This window comes from Apis laboriosa, unplaced genomic scaffold, assembly GCF_014066325.1.
Source record: "Apis laboriosa isolate Shangri-la unplaced genomic scaffold, ASM1406632v1 scaffold43_cov150, whole genome shotgun sequence".
NCBI classification, from domain to species: domain Eukaryota; kingdom Metazoa; phylum Arthropoda; class Insecta; order Hymenoptera; family Apidae; genus Apis; species Apis laboriosa.
In genome coordinates, this window is record NW_025223292.1 from 203,399 (window position 1) to 224,404 (window position 21,006).

The 21,006-nt window shown below is 35.5% G+C and overlaps 2 protein-coding genes across 8 annotated transcripts in view; one reads left to right on the top strand and one right to left on the bottom strand.

Moving 5' to 3' along the window:
- LOC122716319 (fasciclin-1) overlaps window positions 1-21,006 on the bottom strand; it is a 305,972-nt gene that overhangs the window by 197,486 nt on the left and 87,480 nt on the right. The gene's annotated exons all lie outside the window — the stretch shown is intronic.
- Window positions 1-21,006, top strand: part of LOC122716320 (origin recognition complex subunit 3) — a 133,641-nt gene that overhangs the window by 110,620 nt on the left and 2,015 nt on the right. Inside the window, exons 13-17 of one of the 3 annotated variants that reach the window (XR_006347002.1) lie at window positions 6,976-7,150; window positions 7,536-7,779; window positions 8,309-8,679; window positions 9,034-9,317; window positions 11,050-11,841. The gene's annotated coding sequence lies outside the window, so the exon portion shown is untranslated. Of the gene's footprint in view, window positions 1-6,975; window positions 7,151-7,535; window positions 7,780-8,308; window positions 8,680-9,033; window positions 9,318-11,049; window positions 11,842-11,977; window positions 12,043-21,006 lie in introns of those variants that run through there. The other 2 variants (XR_006347001.1, XR_006347000.1) reach the window with 2 other exon arrangements.

Genomic DNA, 21,006 nt, shown 5'->3' on the forward strand with positions numbered 1-21,006 from the left:
AGAAATTCTTCCCTCGACTTTGATGAATTTGTCTTGCAAAGTGAATGGCTGTGCGCGGGCGGAAATAACGACAGCGGGAGTACGACAAAATGGTTTGTTTACTTTTCGAATACGTTTTAGGATATTCGCGATGTTGGGAACGCGACAGAGGGATCAAAAGGGTAACGAGAAGCGATGGGATGATTGAACGAAGGAGGCGTGGGATAATGAAAAAATGTGAAGAAAATGGGTGACAATTTTTTGAAATGTTTAAAATATTTTTTTAGAATATTGTTTCTATTAAAAATATCGAAAGGAATTTTTGAAATATTTAAAATATTAATTTTATTTAACGTTATAAATAGATTTACAATGATTTTATGATGATGATGATTTCGAATGAAGACAGAATGATGTCATACAATCATAATCTTTACGACTGTCCGTCTTTTATCTAGTTGATTCATAACATTCTTGGGTGAATAATCCATTAGAATGTCACCAACGTTTCAAACAAAAGCGACTCAGCCAGCAATACATCACACAAGTGCTTTATTTCAATGGGTAAATCCCATTGCGAGATTGAATGCTCAAACGAGAAATTTACAGAATATTTCGACAAATGAAATAACACGTTATGTCACAGAGTATTTAATCCAACAATTACATCGTTAACACAAAGGAAAACGATTACATCTTTATACCGAGGAAATCTTATTTCTGAGAGGATATAGATACATCTGTTAAATCCCTTCGTGATAGAATATGCAGATATCATTCTTCCTCTTCCTTTTTCTGTACTGAAAAACAATTTTCCAAGATAACAAATAAATTATTACTATTTATATATCGAATCATTTTATTATGTAAAGATTCTATCAAAATGTCACATTCGTATTTTCAAAAATATTTCAGATACAGATAAGTGAATGTATAAAAAATATTTAGGGAAGAAGGAGAGTCATAAAGCTTGTTGAATGTTATTTATTTCCTTTCGATCGAGGTAGGTATCATGGGATACACACAAATAAATTTTAAATCAGTAGAGTTGTAACTGGATCACGTAAAGCATTATAAATTAATTTAAGAACTAACTATATATAATGTATCGATAATTACGTCTATTTCCTGTTAGAAATAATTATATCTGTTTTCAAAAATTCAATTAAGTCAAAAGGAAATTATATTTTTTCTAAATTCGTCTAAATTATCGTCATAAAAAATTTCATCCACTCTCATGTTCGTTAGAATTTAGAAAATTATATTTCTCCATTCCAAGTTTTATAACATATTTTAATTTTCTAATTTTCTAACAGTATTAGACCATATGATGCAATCTTTCATTAACAAACTGATTGTTACATAAATTGTTACAACCACACTGTCAATAATCATTATAGGGTCAACAACGCAAATTCAGGACAACAACTCATATATAATCTAGCATTCAGATCGACAATATGCACGTATGCAAGTATTCTCAAATTCTATTTACTTTTCACATTCAAACAGTTGTTCAATATTAATTCGGAAAATAATATTTGCGATTAGAATCCTGTTTCAATACAATTACCTCGTGATTTATAACATTGGAAAGAAAACAATTCACGTGATTCGATCGATATTATATAACAAATACTGAAACATTATCACGAGAAAAAAGTTCGATTAAAATTAAGAAGAGGGCAGTGCGTATGCATAAAGAAGTAAAATCAAATATGGCTGCTAGAAAAATTTGATAAAACACTAATAAAGATCCATCTTCAAATATATGTCTGATTTTGATAAAATTTAAGTATGATATATTTTCCAATAAAATATTTGACAAGTGTTTTTTTTACATCTCAAAATCCATGTTGAACAGGTGAAAACAATTCTGCAAATTACGAGGTGGAAACATTTCATGGAATATTAAATTTAAGAAAATAATTCAAATATAACAAGGAGTTATTTTGAAAGGAAAAATGTTTAAAACAAAGAATTTTAAGAAAAGTACAAAAAAAACGAGTATATTGCTCTTAAAGATGTTTCTTTATCAATCTGTTAAATTTGATCAATCAGAAACTACCATTTTCAGTAATTAAATTCTTTCCATCGTACTTTATATTTAAAAATCTAATAAGATATTCATATCTTCCATATCCACTATCATATTCGCCAATCAAATCGATCGATTTTTCAATCTACTCGAAATTTCTTTCGATATAGCAACGTTTCGCAAACAATCGATCGAAAAAACAATTTTCACCTGTAAACACGTGAGTGACGATACATCGTCACTAACCTAATTCGCGAGTGTAAAACTCTTTAGGGGGACAGAGGCAGCGTGGTACATATTGTGTGTCGCGTTACGCGTTCATATGTGTTTGCCTTGTCGAGGAAGCAATCAGTTCCATCTACTGGCAACGTTTACATGGATCGTTTACAGCCCTCTTGTGTAGCTTTTGGCGTGCCAGGTATTCCGATACTCATGCAGATATCCTACGAACGTTACGTTATACATATATATATGCGTGACTATCGTTGCGAATTTCAAGCCGCCGTTTCTACGTTGTTCTGTTTCAGACTCAACTTATCTCGAAGCTATCATTCTTCACGTATTGCAAATAATTAATAGCAATATGTAATCGATTACGTAAAATAAAAAAGAGAATGTGTTGCAAAATATATATATATATATAAATATTTAGAAAATATAAGTTCGATATTTCTAGTAAATTAAACCATGGATGAACAGAGAAATTTATAAAAATTTAGAAGCAAATAGGTGTTTTACTTTTGTTTGGATTATTAAGAATATACGTATGTGCAATCTCTTAAACAGGAAATTAAATAGAGTGGGCTATCAATCTTTCATTATCAAATGAAATAGAAAATACTTTCTATTTTTTAACAATAAAATATTAATTCTGATTTCTTCAGTCAGAATTATTCATACAAATTTTTTTGAAATATTATTTTCACATTAATTCTCTTCTATTACATTTGATCCAATCTTGAAAAACGTTAAAGTCTTTCTTAAAACATCTTTCTTCTGTTCCTTGGAATAAAAATTCAAAAATCACAGGAGGGGGAGGAATTAATGTTGATCGAATCGAAGGAGAGAAGAAAAATTGAAAGGAATAATTTAATAGACATTCACTTTTCGAAAACAATCTTTCTTTTTTCCTCCCCAACGCTTGTCTCCAGTATGAAAATGCGTTGGCACGTGTTAATATTTATAACCGTACTGTGAAATCGGTGCCGCGCGCAGATATACAGCTGATCTTGAATTCTTTTGGCAAAAGTGCCCCAGGAGAAATGCAAATTTCACATAGCGACCTCGGACACACTCGGCCAGAATCGTGAACAACTCAAACTGAAACTCAAATATATCTCGAAACAGAAAGCTGTTTTACACATTGTACGAAACACGAAGCCGCAAGTTGCAGTCACAATGAAAATTTTCCTCATGGATTTTATCCATGCGAAGTAGTCCACCATTTGGTGGAAAAAGAAAGAGGAAAGTATAAATTTGTTAACAAATTTTTGAATAATTTGGATTTGTGTAATTTAAAGAATTATAATTATAATAATAAGTATTGCAATAAATTACAATGTTATTTGTATTACTTACTCAATTAGATTTTCATCTCAAATATTTGTCTATTTACATAGAACTTTACCTGAAACAGAAAAAGAAATAAAAATTAAATGTATATTTTTATATTTATATTCGATACTTATTTTTATTTATATATTTGAAAATTCTTTAAAAATAACATTGTACCAAAACTACAAGAATTATAAAATCATATTTTAGAATAATTCATAGTACCTTAAACTTATTCTTCACCAATAAAGAAATAAAATTCCATCTACTCTTTTCTTAAAACTACATAATCAACATCAAACCTTTTATAAATATAACCCAGAATTACACCGAAAAGAATTCCACAAATATCCAAATTACAAATTCCAAACGTGCCTCCACTCAATGTATCCCAATTTTTTCGAATACAATTTCTCGAACATCTATATCAAATAATATATCCCAAAATCGAAAGCAAAAGAGAGCGGCACAAATTTTCCAATTACATACAAATACCGACATCCATTTAATACAGCCGCCGCGTTACATTTTCCTTCCTTTCCTTTCCGTCAGAAGAGATTCTAAAGTGTGCTCAATTACCATATCGTTCTGCTCGATTTACCGTGCAATTACAACTCGCTCACAAAATCCTGGTAGCGATCGTCGAAGTGAGGGGGAGAAAATCCCAGCGGGATTTCACAATGCGCGCAGGATGCGCTCGAGAAGGAGGAGGAGGAGGAGGAGGAGGAGTCTCGTCTCTCCTCACCGGCTTCGCATTCAATTTCCTTCTTTGGCAGGAGTTTACAGAGCCGGCCGCGTTATGTCGAGCATATTAATAGGCTAGCCCTGTGCACATGCTAACCACGTAGAGGAAGGACGACGTAGCGCCGCCGCTAAATACTCTCGTATACATGAACGGGCGGCGGCGTCTACGGGTTGGGGGTCGGCGTCGAGCCGCCGCCAACGCTTTGCTACGCCATTTAATTACGCGGTATAGGAAGGAGCGTAACTCGGGCAATAATAACATTTTTTAAACCGTGGAATGGATTATTTAACGTCTCGCGAGGTGGATTTATCGTGTGGCCGGGCGAGATTTAATTATTTCTTTATTTCTCTTTCTTTGTAATTTGCGAATGTAATTTATTTTATCGAGCAAATTCTTGCGTTGAACTTTCTTTTTTTTCCCCGGATATACGATTTATTTGATGTACGTGGGGAGACGACGAGTTGGCGAGAGGATTTCGTGCGATAATGTTTATTTGGCGAGGGAAATATGATTTATTTTTCGGACGAGAGTCAAAGATTTTTTTCTTTTTTTTTTTTTTTTTTTTTTGTTCTTCTTTTCGAGAGATATATTCTTCATTCTTGACGAAAGGATTTTATGCGATTAACTGATGCGTTTGTTCGTTAACGATGCAAGTGTTTTTCTTAGGATGAAACAGTTTATGGACGTTTCGTAATGTTTTCTCCCTGTTTTCTCTTTTTGTATTTTGTTCGTGCTTCTTCCTTGTCTTTTTTGCTCGCGACGTCTATTTTAGAAGGAACTTCAACTTCACTTGTCTGTCCACCTTTGTTTTGGGAACGAAATGCTTATTGAGTTGTTGGAAAAATTCAAAGACAATTTAATAATGTATGCACCGTTTGTTTCGGCGACTTTTATCTATTTATTGGAAATTTTTGTCCTGTTTCCTTTGCGAATTTTACTTGGAATCTTTTCACGAATTTTTATGCATAGTCTTTCCAGTGTACGTTTACCTTCCTAATTAAAAATTACAAAATTTTTACAATATCACAATTCGACAAGAATTTTCAAAACACATATAATAGAAATTAATACGTGTCTATAATAATTAATAGTTAAAAATATTAAAAGTGAAATCTTTATTATTCATGCTCCGCAACTATCAAGAAAAATTGCAAAAACTTATGCAAAGAGACGCAGTAACAAAAACTGTTAACCGCTGAGTAAAATTTGAATACATCGCAGGAGGTATTTCGACGATGAAATTGCTGACTATGAATATGCACATCTGCAAAGTATTTTACAATTAATATTTTTGCACCAGTGAGAACTCTTAGTGGTTCAAGCTTGAAAATTACATTTTACCTAAGTGCGACTTTTGCTTTAAATTTTCTTACCGCAAATATTGTTCCAACAATTTCTACACCTTAAACATCCTTCCAACATCATTTCTTCTTATTCTCATCTCGAACATTGATATCTCTTAAATCCTATTTACACCCTGCACATACTTTTCTAAAGATAGAGAGATATCTATCCAAAAATTAACCCATTAAACCGTAAAATTTCTCGAATAAATAAAACCCATAAACACCTATACGAGAATTTAAAAAATTCGAAAACGGATAAAATTCATAAAAAAAAAAACGACCATCATTCATCCTACACGATTCCCCGTCAAAAAAAAAAATTCCAAAAATTTCCAACGCCGCGTGGCAACACTTGGTACACAGATATCGAATAAAAAAAAAGGATGGAAAAAGAAAAAAACATTTTCGCATCGAACACAGGGGGCAAACGATCAACGATCCGCCACGCTCCTTCCTTTTAAGCGAACGCGCTTACGAGTCAATGGGTCAATCGAGCGATGATCGAGCCGGTTGTAACATCATCCGCAACGTTGCACGCGTTAGAAACGCGTGGCGGCTTCGGGATGCTTGCATGCGTTGCTGCACCCGGCTGCGGATGTGCATTCATCGCGTGCATTATTGCCGCGTGGGTGGGGACACGGGCTATGAATAGAGGGCAAGTTTAAGGCTACGATGGAGCGAGTGTTGACGCGCTACGCTGCCTCCTCGCCTCGACAGATTTACGCGCAAATGCTCCCTTCATAGTTGCACAGAGTGTGAGAAAGCCCTCGGTTTTCCACGCTTAGGTTCAACCTAAAAGAGGGAAACTTTTGACACGAGCAAAAGTTCGCTTTTGAAAAATTAGACGCGTATTTGGTCGAGTAATATCCGACAGATTTTTCGATGATTGAAATTGAGATTGAAATTCGTGTATTTATTTTAAGTAATCGTGGTAAAGTTTGAGAAAAAATAATAATAATAAATAAATAATAACAATAAAAAAAGTTTGAGAAAATGGCGTCGAGAGTAATTTGTTTAATTTGAGAGTGTTAGAGAATTGTTGTTCCGTTTAAAATTTTCTGATAAATTTCTTAAATTCTTGAAGGACGGTATTTCCAATTTTGTTGAAAAATTTATGAAAATATTCGAAGCAAGAAGTTTAAAGAAAGGCACGAGAAATTGTATACTTAGTTTAATGGAAGTGTTAATCTGTTAATCGATATCTCATCTCTTTAAAATTCAGTACTGTCTGAAGACAAGCTTGCTTCGTTTACCTTCCAGTTCATCCCATTGAAGTTTCTATACGTTTTTTTTTTTTTTTCGAACGGAAACAGGTGATACGAAAAGATTAGTAGAGCCAGGCACTCGATCAGGAAGATGGATCGATCAAATAAAAAAAGCTATAAAAGAAGCAAAGCTGTTACTTGTAAGCTCGCTTTGAAGCAAATGGTTCATCCAAAAAACGATAGCTTTTTATCATAATCTTCCCTGAATCTCTATTCTGCACTGGTAATAATATTATTAATAAATAATTCTTTATTATCTCTTTGGAAGAATTTTTTCAGAATTTTTTCTTAAGTAAAAAAAAAAATTTAAAGTGAATAAATCGAACATAAAAATATGAATAAATTGTGAGAAAATCCTTTATGAAAAATATACAATTTTTCATAAATCTGAAAGAAGAATTAAATTAACGTTGCGAGAGATCTTTAAAATTTACATTTGCAAATAAAAATTATTGTATTATTTAAACAATGGAAAAACGTCAATCAAAATTTTGTAAAACTGTTCAGAATTTTAAAAAACTTAATATCATATATTTTTTATTCAAGTATTATATTTTATCAGATATATATTATTAAGATTATTACTTATTAGAAATTTGAAATTTCAGGGAAAGAAAGATTTGTACGGTGTTAAGGAGAAGCAATACGAGGAAAGAGATAAGTGTTAGACAGTAATGTCTCTGTGGTAGCAGAATGTCAGGAACGTGCCATAGGTTTCGGAGACGCTGAAGCGAACAACTTTGTCCCCACAGGTCCAGCTTGTTAATAGCGATCCATCGAGCTTTCCATGGGGGTTGTTTGAAACTTTAACTAGTTTCTACTTGCTCGTAGTCGAAGCTGCAACCATATGAGGTGAGATTCGATTCCGTCAAACGTTCCTTCCTTCAAAACACTGGGGAGAAATCTTCGATGAATTTTCCTTTTTTAGAGTTAACCATATCTCTTTATAAATTGATAGATTTATATAAATCCTATATAAATGATGCGTGTGATTACATTTGAGACCAGAGATAAACGAATATTCATAAATAAATAACAAATATCCATAAATAAATAAATAATTATACGAATATGCATTACAGATTGCATATCATTAATTTACGATGAGATTATTTCGAGCTCTATTTATTTATTATTCGAGGTGATGAAAAACATTTGGTTTCTGTATCTGTTCCATTTGAAAATGTTAATCTTCGCTCGAATAAATATTCCATCGATATCTTTTTCTAAAAAAGATATGATTAATTATAATATTTGCTTTGAATTTTAATTATTTACATAAATTTAAAATAGTTAAAATATTTTGAAAAATATTTATTTATTAATTAAAATGAAATTATGGATTACATTTTTAATAATTAATAATTTATTTTTGTTGCAGTTTGAAAAATTACAAAATTGAATTTTACTATTTGTAAAAATTAAAATTGTTGAAATAACAAGGAAATTGTGCATCCTGGATAGATATCAAGGTATCGCAGAATTTTTTATCGTTCAAAAATTTAGAAGGGAAGAATTTGAACATGAACAAGAAATAACCATAGAAGATGAGAAAATATGTATGTACCTGGCTATGTATCGAGTTTTACACTATACTGGCTCGAATGTACTTGCACCTGAGCCAATTTGCACATCAAGAATTTATGGCTTCCTTGCTAATGAAAGGCTCGCAACACATTTTCTCTTGGAGGAATCAAAAAATAAGAAGGAAGAAGATGTAATAAAGGATTTTACATTTTAATCGAACAATATGTAAGTACAATATCGCATAGTTTTAAAAGAAATATCATTCTTTCTATTCTGATATTAAAATCTAATATCCAACATCACAAAAGTCTTTTATCCAATAATTAATTTTTTATCCATAATCAATAATATCTTCCACTTTATATTCGCTCAAATTTCTCTTCAAATTTTTATTGAAAAATAGAAATGATAAAACGGCCGAAATAATTTTCCATATTCATTCTAATTTCCAAAGCACGCATTAAAGCATAGAGAAACGAATAAACGAAGCAACATTTGATCGAAAGAACGCACGAAATTAAAGCAATTTTCCTCTCTTCGACTTGGAAATATCTCTAACACTTCTAACTTATGTCCTAGTGTGACATCTTGGGATCGTCTCGAAATGTATTCACCCTTGGCTTCGTGTGCGTCCACGTCGAGACGAAAAGTCTGCGAATAAACCCTCCAACGTCCGGCTAGGATTTGAGAATATTTTTATCGGGTCTGGTTCTCTTTTTTTTTTCTTTCTTTCTTTCTTTTTTCAGATTTTTTTTCGTTTTCTTTTTTTTCCATTGGCCAACAGCTGGGAATCGGGGCACACGTGCTAGCAACGACGCGAGACTGTTCCACTGGCAGAGTTGGTCGAGGACAATCACCAGGATGTACGTATGTCAAACATATCGTTCACTTTCTTCCTCGAAATGCGAGTGAAGTGGAAAAGTAAAAAGAATGAGAAACTTGGTTCGAATATTCTTTCCAACAATCCTTTTGTTTTCCAAAGTCCACTTCGAATTTCATTTGAAAACTTTAAGCGACGAAGTTTGACAGATTTATTATTATTGACTATTGGATATAGTAATCGAAAAAAAGTTAGTATAATTTTTTGATTTACATTGAATATTTCATTATTAGAAAGTGAATGTTAAATGTTAATTTTATTTGATTGAACTTTTGTTTTTCGTTACAAATTTTGTTTTATAATATTTGTTTTTTTTTTATATTATTCGTTATATATTGCTCGAGTCTTTAAAGAACGACAAGTTGCACAACTTTTATATACTAAATCCTATCCTGCTCCTTCGTTTATTATTAAATGAACAACGAATCTTGTAATCTTCTTTCTATAGTTGCTTCTTTTCGATTCTTTTGACCATTTCATCTCGTTATTTGTATTATTATTATTATTTTATTCTTGGTATTACGTAAAAGACATTTTGAATGAAAGAGAAAAAAAAAGATATAAGACGTTTCAATTTCACTTTTAATCAAAATAAACTAATCAAACTCGAATAATCTATAACTAATAATTTACTAAAATAAAACGTTCGCAATACGCTTAACCCATTTACATCCATTAGATTGAAAGATCATTGTACAATGCAAACGTTTCTAAAAGTATATACCCATATACTGGAACGCATACAAATATTTAGCTTTACATTATCAGATATTCATAATATTCGGCGGAATATTCGGAATGCTAATTTTCTGCTGTTTATCTTATCATTAAATGCCAGCCTGGGCCGGGCACGGTCTCGTTAAACCAGATAAAATGTTTAGGTTATAGGCACAATGATTATTTCGCATATTTTGACGCGTTGCGTCTGCCCCGGGCGATAACCACGCGTACGTGGTTAACCGCATTGTACGATTAAAATTGCAACCGATTAAGCGTATTATAAAGTAGGGGCGGTTTGTGCATACGGATTGTCGCCTCGGCTGAAACGTAATCGGGGTAAAGGTTAACCTACCGTGACAATTACGTTGCCCGGATTCGGGATTGGGTAGTTGGCTTTTGTAAATCGCGTCGATTTTTTAGGGGCGGCTCGTTAATTAAACGAACCGTGGAAACAAATTATTGGATTCTATCTTTAATTTTGACTGCTGTCAAGTCAAGTGGAAGTTAAAAAAGAAAAGAAAAAAAGGAAACAAGTATCGCAATTTCTATCGTGAATAATCTTTCGCTTTTCATAAGCTTCGTGTAGCAAGAGTTGGGCGTTAATTACCTGATAAAAAAGTAAGTAATTAAAAATTTTCGAATAAAATTACTTTAAAGTAATTACTCCAATAAGAATAACGTTTATTCGCTTTTCATATAATCTCATGGCCGTTTTACAATTATTTCCGATTATTATTATTATGTTTTGAACAATGAATCATCGAAGTGACCTTATTAACTTCAATTATAATATTAAATTTTCTCCATCCTCTGATGATAATACGTATTAACAATGGACGATTTTAATAACTTTTATTGCATCATTCTTTGAAAAAAGAATATTGTTCTAATAAATTTATTATTAATATCCTGACAATTCTCCTAATTTAAAAAAATTAACAGCAATTGTTTGTCTTTCACTGCATTTTCTAACCTCTACTCTAATAATGTTTCAGGCGGGAGTCGTCAGCTAGATGGCGTCACTAACGAGTTCACGCGATTCCCGTATCACAACCATATATATATATATATATACCAACAATTTGCCCAAAAATAACCACGAGGCGAGAAATCTAAAAACCGAGGCGAACGAATCGCGCGTAAACACGATCTCATCATCGGCAAGCAGATTCCCGGAAACAGATCTGCAAACACACACCGTTTCATGTCCGATCATATCTCACAATTCCCCACGTATGCTCTGCCCACCACCACCATCACCAACAGCAGCTACAGGCAGTTGCGCATAATTGGGAATCGATGAGAGAGAATGCAACCGGTCGTGAAACGAACGAACCGCGAGGATGAGCGGGTAAAGTGGGTGGGTTGGGTGGATGACAATGCAAAAGAGACGAAGAGAGAGAGAGAGAGAGGGGGGGGATCGCTTAGATTTAAGTGACATCGAGCACCGCACAATGGTGCTGATTGCCGAAATTAGCTGGCGCAGCCTCTGGCAACGGGCGACACGGCTCACGAGGCTCGTTGCAGAGATGGTGGTGGTTAGGAGATGGAGAGAAAGAAGAGAGTTGGAGAGAGCGGAGTGGAAAAGAGAAGGATCGATGGGAGAGGAACGGGAGATGCAGGTGGAGCGAGCGAGACAAACAGATTTGTAGGACGAAGTTCCGCGTGGTTGGTATGGATTACGGAGACAATTGCGACTTCCTCTCTGCAACGCAGACGTTACGTGTTTGCTGCGAGCAACGTCCCAGAGCTCTTTAAAAATCGGCTCGATTTTTCAAACTGGCGAGGTATGGATCATTTCTTCCTTTGTTTTTCGTTCGGTAAATAACAGTTACTGTCGATGAATTTTGGCATGGTAGACTTGGAGATTTATTTGAACAAATTTTGCATTACAATTTCAATGTTGGATTTTTAATTTTTTAGGAGGGAAGGAACGTGATATGAACGAAGTTGGATCATTTCTTACTTTGTTTTTCGTTAAATAATAATTACTGTCGGTGAATGATGCCAAATGAATTTTGGCATGGTAGACTTGAAGATTTGAACAAATTTTGCATTACAATTTGAATGTAGAAAGGATTTTTAATTTTTTAGGAGGGAAGCAACGTAATATGAACGAAGTAAGGGATATTATATATTAGATTCTAAAATTTAGAAGAATATACAAAAAAAAGTCAACGTTATTGATTAAAATTAAATCTTCATGAATCTCAACCAATACATTGAATCGTATGATGCATAATAATTAAATTTTATCACACGAAAGGCTATTTTTTATTATATATTATTTTACAATACGTCAGAGAGTATTTAAACACGCCAACTTGTCAAATCCAAAAATATACTCTTTTTAAAAATATATGAAATAAATCCACATAAATCACATTTCGTAAAAAAAAAAAAAAAAAAAAAACTACCATAATGTTACGAAAACCGATATTTTTTAAAAGATATCAAAAATATTATTCAATACCAAAAACCATATATATATATATAGGAAGATAATATGAGGCTGACAATTTTTTATATTTTTATATCCTCTTCTCTAAAAACTAACAATATGACAGATCACGCGATACATTCATCGTTCCATCAACTCACCCATTCTACTCTACATAAATATCATAAAAAAAATAATTAAACATACATAATCACGTTTCTATTTAAAACCACTACTACTTTTAACGAGACGAACTCGTGCATTTCGAAACCAGTCAATTCGACTTATAATTCCATTCATTCTCTCTCGAGAGAGAAATCGAATAGACGCAAGCAAGTTAACTACGAAGCCTCGAAGGTGTCTAGGGCACTTCCAAAGGATCGCAATGTTTTTAAGGTCCCTGTCTGTCGAGTGGGGGTGCGCCTCGTGAACGTGATGTCACGCCTGTGAAAACTCCTTCGTAAATTCTTTTACCCCTTTCGAGTCGAGCTTTATGGCGCAATCACGTAGCACTGGCACAGGAGAAGAAGACTAAAGGGCGAGAAAAAGAGGTGGCGAAGGGACACCCCTTTTGGAAGGACCAGGACAGGACAGAAATTCCCTGGTGGTAAATTGAATTACGGTAAAGTTTTCCTTTCCTTCGAACGTGACTGATCTATCGCGAAATTCGTTTGACGAATTTTCTGATTTAGAACGAGGAATTGCCCATTGGAGGAATTGCTATCCTCCTTTCGATTACTTGTGTATAACAGAAGAGAATATTTCCAAAAATATATATTTCTGCATATACTTTTTCTTATAATTATATTGCTATTGTATAATTAATAAACTGTATAATATTTTTGTTTGTAGAAAAATGAAAAGAAAGAAATTCACTTTAAAAATATAGTTTGTTGACAATTTAAAGAAATATGAAAATATTATGTTCTCGATACAAGTTTAAAAGTAACACGTACAAGGAAACGATAAACGTTTAACGAAGAAGAATTCACACAAGGAAAGAAGATTAAGCAGAATGAGAAGGGGGAGGGGGGGGGGGGGGAGAATGGATAGAGGATCCTTGAAAGAAATGGACTGAGGTGTATAAAAATTTTCTGCGTTGGTAGTCGGGGGTGCAAACACGGTCGAGGAGGAAAGGGGTTGAAGACAAACAGGTGCGCAGACATATGCATAATTCTAATTGCCTGCATACTTTTCTAACTAACCGTGCAGAAGGCACGTTCACTTGAACTTACAAACAAGTACGGGCTCCGCATTGTGCACGGTTTGTCCTTACTCCTCGTTCGTTAGTCCACGGTTGTGCACGTTTACTTAATTATAATTATGTTCCCCGCAGTTGCTTTGATTCACACGTGACTTCCGTGGCAAAGGAATTATTGCATATCCATATATAAAATTAGGGAATAATAAATAGAACTGTTAAACTTTTTCCTAAAATTGTGCGAAGAAGAGAATATATGGAATTTATTTATAAAAGTTTGAAATAAGATTAATCCAGATTTTCACATTTTTCACATAAATTTTCTTTTTTTTTTTTTTTTTTTTTTTTCTATATAATCTATCATTTACGTAAATTTTATTTTGAATATCGATATTTGATGCATTAACATTGATTTATAGTTTTATTAGTTCGTATAATTCAGGAGACAGAAAGATAGGATCACACGTTGGGCCGATGAACGGATATTGCTGGCGAGATTTATTCGATCAACGAAATTCGCATCCATTTTACAGCACACGTCGGCTATTATTTGGAACAGTGTGTGTCTCTTCCGGTGTTCGCAACACTGTGTGCGCAGCTATAAAACGCAATCATGTGTGTAGGGACGCGTGCACATCGGCTCAACTTCTGTACATACGGATTATTTCATTTAACAGTGGAACTCACCGGTCTATAATAAAGTTAGACATATTAAACTCGATTAGAATTAAAGTGGATAGAAAATTGGAAAAGTAGCTCGGAAATTGAGCCAGAGTTTAATTCCTCGTTTGTCCAAAATTACCCAAATTAAACTTCAAACTCTAAGAATCTAAGAATCGTGATTGAAATTTGCGTACGATAAAATAACAACAAACAAACAAAAGAGAAATATATTATTTGAATATAGCGAAGAAATATCATTCCGAAACGAGAAGAAAATGTATGTAACAATTCCATCCGGATAATAAAACCCGCGTGTGACGAGTGATAAATTATTCAATGCGCCCGTTGTGCAAAGCATTTTAACGAAAACTGTATTAAACCGCGGGAAGACGACTCGATTGTACGCCACGCGATAACGTGAGAACCCGGCATAAGGTACCGTCCACGCATCTGATATATACGTTCCCCGCAACGTGGCGGGAACTCGACCTATAAATATTCGGCTTTATCCATTTCTCACGCGAACGTAGTGGAGAGGTATCCCCCTGCCCTAGAATATCGATAACGTTATCGTGGCTGCGTGTGGATAAATTATAATTGGCCAGCGGAACGGCCAGGTACCAATTAACCTAAGAACAAGTTAAGAGATGCGAAAGTATCTCGCGGAGATAAGGAACGGAATGCTTGTCCCGTTGCACCTCTCCTGGGGACTAATTAGGGAGGATGGGTGGGGCACGCTTATCGGAAAGCATTAAACGCTAATTAGAGGGATTATAAGTAATTATGAGAACGATTAATTAGCTGGCAATTTATCAGAAATGACTTCTTCGCGCGAAATCTTCCGAGTAATTGAACATTCGTGATCTCGTTCTCCAACTTCTTCTTCTCTAGTCAAGTTTCTATCTCTCGAAGTGCTTATAGGTGTTTTAATTTAAGTTATTTATTATTTATTTCGTAATATTTTGTTGCATTTTTAAATCGTACTTGATGAATCAATATATGAAATATGAAATCAAATTGTTGGTTTCTTGGGGTTTAAGGGGTGGAGACTAAAAGCATCTCATTCAATATATCGTTTGACTAATAAAGCATATATTAGGTTAAATTTTAAATTCGAAGCAAGAAATAGATCGATATTTGCACATTGCTCATTTTATTAATTTTATTATCAGATAAATATTAAACAAATACCCAATTAATAATAAATGCAATGCGCAAATATTTTTTTGAAACCATATCCTTTTTGCAAGATATTCAACAATCCTTTTCGTTGCTTTCGTCAGATAAATCAAATAAAAGCAAGGAAATTCAAATCTCCAAAGAAAGATCACTGGGAAAATCCATTATAACTCGAGATCTCAGCAGTTTCCAAAGATCCCTGGAAGAGATCTCGCGTCGAAGAGAAGGTATAAAAAGGGAGTCGAGTGCAATTGGCCAAACAGACTGTCGAGAAATGAACACGTCAGTGTCGCAAGAAGGGATTTTCTTTCTGGCATACAAAGTAGCCAAGAGGATGCCAGCCAGCATCGCCAGAGAGAGAGAGAGAAAGAGTTACACGAGAGAAGACCTTCCTAACCAACGTGCTTCCTTTTCATCCATGTAACCCTGGTGAGGGTTGATTCTCCACTCTTTCCTCCCTTCCCTCATCCCCGCTATCACGAGTTGGGACACTCGCCAACCTACACTCTACACCGAATACGAATGATCTTGACAAATTAGGTCGCCCCTAAAGGGATTCTCCCCTCTGTCCACGGCAAAACGTGCCCTCCTGCGACGGGAGGAGGCCTGACTCTTAAGGTTCTCTGCATCGATTTCTCGCGTGACTCGAATCCTCCACCCCTTTTCGCGAATTTTTTTTCGAATTAGCGTACGCATTAGGTGTTACGAAACGTTGTTAAAGTAAAATGGAAGGAAAAGAGAGAAAAAAGAGAGAGAGAGAGAGAGAAGGAATGAATGAAAACGCTTCTGGGATTTGAAATGATTTTAAATTTTAAATTCTCACGGCTCTCGAGATGGATGCGGCGTTGGATTAAAGTTAGGGATGGAGTGGTGGTATGCGTGGTATTAAAGGTGAAATAATGTCCCTTCTCCAAGTTAATGGAACTTTGTTATTATTTTCCTTTCTGCCGATTCATTTTCGAAATTTTATTTTAGGAGATAGAATCTCTTCTCGAATTGAAATATTTAAGAAGATAAATAGAAGAATTTTGGATTTATTTAACGACGAATTCCATTTCTTCAAACGACTTGAAGGAACAATGTATATGGAATGGTGTGTTTGTACACGTAATTTGCACAGCTAGGAGAATATCGTTCGCGAACGATCGATTAATTCTAACCACGTACACTGCAACTAACTCTTCTCCCGAGCATCGTTGAATTCTGATGCACGCTTAACCGAATAATTATTCGGTTAATCGGTATTATCATCGAACTGTTTATCGGTTTGCGCGATACGGTCAACCGACTAGGGAACTGTCAAAGGTTATTTAACGCTAGACATTGTGTACGGAGTGATGAGTTACCGTTTAGTCGCCGTTCATCCGTTGATACATTCGCAAGATACGAAGCCGCGAATGTAAAGGGGATTAATTGCGACGAAATCCACGGCACGGAATGATACTTGAATATTATAAGGAATGGGGTTAAGTTTAATTACTTTTCTTTCTTTTTCAATTCAATTTCCTCTTCCTCTCTTCAATTAACAAACACTGCAACGCAACCCCCTAAATCGAGCAAGATCGTTCAACAAAATCAGGAATAATGAAAAAAATATTATAAAAATCTGATGAAACCGTGCTCACGATACGACTTTGCTTTGGCCAAATGAGCGCAGCAGGGCCAATAAATCACGATGACTATCGTATAAATCACGTATTATTTCACAGTTATAACCCTATGGTTATGGAGGAGATGTATATATACATATACATGTGCTCTAACTCGCCGCAAAACCTGGCCTGTGTGCTACATGGTCAGCCACTGACGTGCGTTTCAACGACGAGAGAGATGATCGCGCAAAGCACCCGATCAGATATGGGCTCGCACATGCGTGCACACGGCGGTTTACCACAGCGGTTGCAACGAGCGCTGTGGAAAGAGGCAGAAGCCACGGTGCACCCCCTTGACGCGTCTGCTTCTCTGCTACCCCGAATTCCACCAATTGGCCCCCATCACTCCGCAGAGATTTCGCTATTAGCCATGGTTTGGTCGGTAACGCGTAACTGGCCGCAACGATGTTGACCTTTGTCCGCCCGTTGATCACGCCAGTTTTGTTACGATGCCAATTTCACTCGAGGAGGAAGAAAATGGAGTTTTGTCTCTCTCAACGCGGTTAGAAAGCGACTTTTAACTTTTTAGAAATAATTATTGAGATTGAATCGATCGAGGTAGAGGGTTTAGGATTAGAGGGTTTGAGACTTCTTCTTCTTCTTCTTCTTTGTTTCTTCAAAGACAGTCTTTCGATTTTTCAACAACAATTATAAATCATCGTTTTCTTCCTTCTTCGTTCTTCTTCCACCCACCCATTTACAAGGGTAACGATTTTCCAGCTAGAGAAGCGATAGACGATCAATTACTTAGAAAATTTATTCGATCGCCGAGTGGATTAAACGCGCGCGTTCCCGGGGAAAAATAGGCGTTCAAAGGGGAGGAAAAACGAAAGAGGGAAAGAAGTCAACGTAAGAAGGAGGAGGAGAAAGGTATTCATTATCCTTCTTTTCCTTCTTTTCACCCTGTCCCCCTCGCGAGAGAGCCGAGGAAGTTCGATTCGAGGACTTAATTGAGCGAAGTTAATTTCACGAAAGTTGGCCCACTGCTTAGACAACGTTCTCGAGGAACGTAGGAACGAACATGGTCGACGAACGTTTTCCGGCATGGAGGACAACTCTGCTGGAAATCTTGGCGCATTAATGAAATTCGGGTCACGGGTCGATTAGCTTGCGCGAAACCACCGTGGCGTCGATTAATTTTCACCCCCCGATGGAGAGGAGCTTCTTCGCCAGTTTAAAACTTGAGCTTGTCCTTTCCATTGAACCGATTAACCAAGCTGAACTTTCAATGTTTCTGGATAACAGAGGATGCACGCGGAAGACACGAAGATAGTTTGGCAATTATGAAGATTTGAAATATTAAGGATCTATTAAGTGAGTCTTATCTTTTTATATCTTGTTTTATAATAAATTTATATATTTTGTATTATCCGATAATAGATGTTTAATGATCGTTAGGCAAACATAATAGTTTAAGAATTGTTGAAAGACAAAGACTTTTTAAATTCTCGATTCCGTATTCGGGACACTTACCCTTTATTTATTACCTTAAATCTCGTTCGCTAACAAAATAAAATAGTATGTGTCCTGGATAATCAGAAAAGAAATCCTCCTACCTTAAGCCGGGAAAACAAAATGTTGGACGTGCCGCGCTACATGCGTCTGAACTTAGAAAGCTGCGGTTATTCCTCATGTCAAGAAAATAGGTCTCTGCCTCTGTTGTTTCAAGAAAAAGAAAGTTTCCTTTCTGCGAAACAGCTAAGGAAAAGTTGTATTCGCGAAGCTGCACCGTTTCGTTTAAAACGGATCCAGAAGGAATTAGAATTAAAGGAAAATTGGGATTTCTAGTTTCCCCTAGCAAATAAGAATTTTAAAACATTAATACGTAAATTCTTTTCTTCGATTCTATTTCCACTATTGAATCATTTTCTCGTCTCTTCTTCGTTATCCCTTTATGCTCGTAAGCCAATCGCATTTCTGAATAAATCAATACGAAAATTAAAACACCCTATCGCTCACAATTAACACCTCATATTACATAATACTAATTTAACCCGCGAAAAAAAAATAGAATCGATCCTATTACAACAAAATATCAACTGTAATTTCAGTACATTACAGTTAATTCGATCCTTAAACATTGCACAATCCATTCTCGACCAGTCACGTGTACATCGTAACACGTCATGTTGGTTATTATCAGAGGGTATAAAAACCGCGTGGTAATGGAACGTAGCGTGCCTGGATCGCCAAAGATCGTACCACAATGTAGCATAGCCGTTTGCGTAGGAGGAGTAGTTTAGATTGGCCAGGTTGTGTGTATACCGTGCTGGTATTGTGCTAGGTCATACGGTTGGATACAGGGTGTTGGATAACGGTTGCGTGGTAAAGCAACGTGGACACCACGTTGCTCTTGGTCGTGTCGTGTGTCATCGACGAAGGAAGCCCACTGTTTACAAAAGCTTGCGCCCTGTTCGATGGGCTGGGAGCTTGAACGGTTTCTAGATTATTCTATTAAGGCGATCGATCATCGGGCGAGGGTTGAGCCACCATCTTTAAATGGTGGCGGACTTGTCCCTTCCCTCGCGCGCGCCCCTTGTCAATAAACTTGTATATCGCGGAGTGGAAGATAGATTCGATGGAAACTTCTGGCAGACAATTACCTCATAATGGAATCACGCGTAAGTTTATATTGCGAGCTCAATAAGACAGAAACGCCATTTGTATAGTGATATTTGCATTGCATGAAGGAAGGAGAAATAAGAAGGATCGAATTCTTGAATAATTCGTTGGATTATTCAATATATTAAATAATATATATTTTCATAGAATTAAACGTGTTTGCAATGTATACTTTAATATTATTCGCTAAATTCACATGCCAATCCTTCTTGAATTTCATCCTAAATCAAGTAGAGTATACTTTTCGTCGTGTTAAATTTCATTCATACGTATACATCCGCCTCTCTTTTTTAGAGAATTTAAATTCTCGTCTCCCCTCGAGGGTGGCATGCACGCGGTCCTCCTCCAACTCGACAAAGATGGTCGTCACGCGAGAGAAGGCGTTACCACTGTTTTGCCACGTATTGACAACCCTTAGCCGGGTTTTGGGGCGGTGCCACGTGGATTCTCGTGCGGTTGATACCGGTGGGGTGAAAGCAGTCACATCAAAAGGACCGAATAGTTGTTTCTCTCCCTCTCTCTCTCCAGCTGAGGCTTGACGCGAGCCTTCTATTGATGGAATCCGCGGCAGCTGCATCTCTAATTTGGTGAATGAAAACCAAGACCCCCGTCGCACATTGTCGGGATAACAAGAAATCCGAAATTTGCACAGCGGATGCCTTTTCCCCTCTTTGGGTTGCTCCTCTTTGATCCCTGCGACGGGGTAACTTTTTTTTTTTTTTTTTTTTTTTGAAAACGTCGCGTCCAAAAGACGTCCAGATCGAGTTGATTAGAGCATTACGATCGTAGTTGAAATTTGAGAATAATTCAATTCCTAAAGTATTCTTTTTATTTGATCATCGAGCATTGTTTTGTGATTTGTTGTTCTATTATGAAATGGTTTTTGAATTTTTTAGAAAAATGACTGTGTGTGGATATTATCTTGGTATGTAGAAGAAATAAAAATGGAGCTTGTAGATTTACTCTTCGCGATACAACATAAATGTAGGTTAATAGCTGTTACGTGTTTCTAATTATATACGTGGAACGATCAAATGATATTCTACATACAGCTACAACAAAGATTGATTTCTAAAAAAAAAAAAAGAAGAAATTTCATTCATTTTCCAAAGAATTTTGGAAAGAAAATTTTGGAAAGAATTTTCCAAAGAAAATTAGAAATCTTCGTTCTATTGTCGAATTAATAAATTATTCT